General features: G+C 35.5%; 1 long non-coding RNA gene across 1 annotated transcript; it reads right to left on the bottom strand.

Moving 5' to 3' along the window:
- Positions 1-1,900: 1,900 nt before the first annotated feature.
- On the bottom strand, positions 1,901-2,900 carry LOC104225920 (uncharacterized). Its single transcript, XR_710694.2, has 2 exons — positions 2,467-2,900; positions 1,901-2,366 (listed from the first exon to the last, which is right to left on the bottom strand). It is a non-coding gene; the product is annotated as an uncharacterized lncRNA (long non-coding RNA).
- Between the last annotated feature and the right edge of the window lie 1,283 nt (positions 2,901-4,183).

Raw genomic sequence — 4,183 nt, 5'->3', positions numbered from 1 at the left:
GTTGCCCCGGCGTTCTTTAAACCAAACGACATGACCTTGTAATAGTAAGTGCTCCAAGGTGTGGTGAAAGCCATCTTTTCTGCGTTTTCTTCATCCATCAGAACCTGGTGGTACACAGCATAACAATTCACGAAAGACTGTATCTCGTGTTTGGCACAATTGACAACAAGAATGTGGATGTTTGGCAATGGAAAGTTGTCCTTTGGGCTTTCTTTGTTCAAATCCCGATAATCAACACACACTCGGGTTTTCCCGTTTTTCTTCAGCACTGGAACCCACATTAGCCAACCATGTGGTGTATCGGACTACTCAGATCACACCAGCTTTCAACTGTTTGGTGACTTCTTCTTTGATCGTATCACTGATGTCCGTTTAAACGTTCTGTGCTTTTGTTGGACTGGTGGATAACCGAGATAAGTTGAAAATTTATGCACTACCAAATCAACACTCAGTCGTGGCATATCATTATAGGAACATGAAAACAAGTCTTTGAATTCAAACAAAAGTTGGATCAATGCATCTCTAGTTCTTTCATCGGCGCGAATTCTTATCATGGTTTCCCGGACCTCTTCTGGACTACCCAAATTGACTGGCTTGGTTTTATTTAAGTCTGGCTTGGTTTTATTTAAGTCTGGCTTAGGTTTATTCTCAAATTGTTTCAGTTCTCGATTTATTTCCCTAAAAGTCTCATCTTCGTCATATTCTGGTTCTTGATTCATTATTTCATAGTTAGACAGCGTGTTAGGATCTGGGCATGAAGTCCACAAGCATGTCATGTTATTTAAGTCCGCATTATTAGAACTGAAAAGAAAAATAGCAAAATCAATGTAACACCTCCTTTTTACACTCGACAGTATATGGGAGTTTTTTCCAATTTAAAGTAACATTAACCGAATGGGATTATTTTATTTAATTTATCAGAGTCGCCACTTGGAATAATTTATGGTGTTCCAAGACACCATTTTATTTTAAAATCCCAAATCGATGAAATTTCAACTTTATTTTAAAGTCTGCGAACCAGAAATTCTAGATAAGGAATTTTGTTAACCCGGGAGAAGGTGTTAGGCATTCCCAAGTTTTGTGGTTCTCGCACGGTCACTTAAACTATTAATAATTGGCCTATTATCTGCTTTACTACATGTTTTAATCTATTGTGCCTTTTTAGCTTTGTAAACCCTTTTAATTAGTTTATAAAATTAATCTGGAACAAGTTACGATTGTTGTACATCTGTTTGTTTGATACACATTGCAAATCATATCACGGGAACCGTACTCACGATCTACAACGTGTTTAATTATTAACATTATTAGTTGTTGTGGCCGGGTCACATAAATGTGCCCCCCGATTTGGAAATTATATATCACAACTGCGTCACGGGAACTGTACACGTAGCCATGATGATTTTATTATAAACGTGCCTAAAGCAAACTAATGTTCAAAAATATTTTCTATACTAAGTTAATATTAATGTGAGGGCCATAGCTTATGGATTTTGTTTGCATATGGCACACCTTAATTTATTTTAAAAGAAAAGATTTGTATTTCTCTAAGGCAAACTAAAGTTGCTCCTACTTTAATCTAATTAAAAATTATGTATCACAACCACGTCACGGGAACCTTACTCGTAATTGTAATAATTTTAATTGCGTGCCTAAAACATACTACGGATGTTTAATTATTTTTAAGTTTGAGATTATTGTAAGGCCAAGAGTTATGAAAATTATTTATTGGAATCAATTATGAGTGAAATCACATTTACAGAACCAAAGTGTAGAGTTTTTGCGCTAACAAATTAAATCCAGGAAGCTAGAGTGAAATGCATCCATGGGGTGCGTCGATAAACCAAGGGCCGATGGTAAAGAAAATTAATTAACAACGAAAGCCATAAATTTTCTAAACTCAGTTAAAAGGTTCCACAATTCCTTTATAAGAGAAATTTGGAATCATACACTCCGATCCAGTACAATACATTTTCCAAACTCAGTTAAACAGAAATACTGAATATACAACACCACCTTCCAATTCCAATTTCTATACTCTATACTAGAGCTCGAGACATTATATGCAAAAAAGATTTGTAAACAGTCCTCTTTTCATAATCTTATTAAGAAAAGAAACCTTTAATTTTCTTGGACACCCCCTTCTTACAAAGCATACATAAAATCTTATTAAACGTAGTAACATCAGGAGTTATTCCGAGCCTAAGCATTTAACCAAATTTAGCCACGTAAAGCCTACTACTCAAAAAATTACATAAACCAAACGATAATCTAGTCCTCCTTAATGAAACAGAGAAAATCAATAAAGAACTAAAATGATAGCTAATCGAACAAAGATTCCATAGATGGCATCACCAGAAACAAATCTGAAAATTGAATAACAAATAGAGTTAGAGTCAGACCTTTATGAACAAATTGGAACTCAAACCTCAAACCGTAAAAAAAGAGCAATGATCTCAATCGAACCTCGACGAAAAACCTATCTCGCCGGCAACTCCGCCATTTTGTGTGCGCAAAGGGGCTGTTTTTAATGGAGATTTGTGGAGTTTTTGTGGCTGAAACTTTGGTGTAAAAAGCTACTCCATTTTGTTCGGAGAAGGAGATAGGTGCGTTTTTTTTTTTTGTTGCCAACTGCTGCTCCTCTTTTCTTTTTAAAGTCTGCTCCCCACTCAATTGTTTCCTCCATTTCTTTGTTCAATTCTCATCCCCTTCTTTGCCGTTTTCCCCCAATTCTCTTAATCTCTTTTTTTTAATCCTCAGATCCCTTTTCCCTCACTGTCACGTCCCTTTCTATGTACGTGTGTCGTTGGGATTTTTCCGTGGGTGGAGGTCCAGCCGTTGGGTGTTTTTGAAGGAAAGGGAGCAGCTGTCGTTTTCCAGCTTTTTTGTGTTTAGGAATTAGGAGATTTGTAGATTGGTAGAGTTTATTTATAATTGGGTTTAAATATAGGTATAAGAATTGACATGTGCCATTAGATTGAAGGGAAATCGATGGCTATGATTAAATCTTGTACTTAAGTGGGTTAATGGGTTGGAAAAAATAGGTCTTTGTCTTGCTGGGCTTAAATATGTAGGAATTCTAAAACAATGTAATGCACTTATAAAAAATATAAAAATCACTCTTAATTAATCAAAAATAAACTACTAAAATAAAACTAAACATAAAAATTGAAACTATTTTTGAATTTATTTTAATTTTTAAATACTAAAACAATAAAATTAAACTAATAAAGTTGTAGTAAAAAATGGATTAAAAATCTATAATAACTCAAGTAAATATTTAAAATACTACAACAAACTTAAAAATTGTGCGGGTAAAAAATTACGTGCTTACAGCTGCCCTCTTTGCTTGGAAACACGAATTGTTTTTTGAGCAAAGAAACAAGTAAGCGACGTAATTGATTTCTGACCCGACACTTATTCAAAAGAAAAGAAATATGGGTAAAAGATTGTGACCGAGCCCAGGTATATGAGCTGCCTACATATCCTTGGCTATAAAGGAATCAGGCCACGTGTAGTTCAGAAGTGAATGAGGTGATGGAGTGTACCGAGGTGGAGAGCCGAGTAAGGTTCCGTTCCGTCGAGGTTCCGGTCTGTGGTCCTATTATTACATCAAAATCAAAAATGAAAAAGACTAGCTAAGCCTATCAGCTACGAGTTACAAGATTCCTATCTATGAGTGTTCTGAAGCTTGATCTTGAGTCTTGGTTGGTTCTTCATGTGGACTCTGATCTGAATCTTGATGCTTGTTAATTGCAGGTGTTGGTTCAATCTTCTTCAGCTTTTTCAGATCAAAACGGGACATGTAGAGCTTGTGACCTCAATTATGTCTTGAGCAGTCCACATCTTTTCTCCTCTTCTGCACTTTGGATTCACTTCTTTTTCTTATTTTTCTTTTCTTTTATTTGAATCGAGACTTCTTCTTTTGGTCACTTCGAAACTTGTGCCTCAAGGTAAAAACCTGCTTAGGCACCAAAACAAACAAACGAATGAAATTTTTTTGCCCCAGTTTTTACTAGGAAAATTTCGTGAATTATTGTAACAAAAATCTAAACTACTTCTTTATTGAAAGCAATAAAATCAGGATTGTGTATCCTTGAGGAAAAGAGATTAGGGAGTGGAGCCCTACATCTACGATGAAATCATCTAGGGAGTGGAGACCATATGTTGAAAAAGAGACTAG

Source organism: Nicotiana sylvestris, chromosome 12 (assembly GCF_000393655.2).
Source record: "Nicotiana sylvestris chromosome 12, ASM39365v2, whole genome shotgun sequence".
Classification (NCBI taxonomy): Eukaryota; Viridiplantae; Streptophyta; class Magnoliopsida; order Solanales; family Solanaceae; genus Nicotiana; species Nicotiana sylvestris.
The sequence above is the reverse complement of the archived record's forward strand: the minus strand, read 5'-3'. Positions and strand labels throughout refer to the sequence as shown.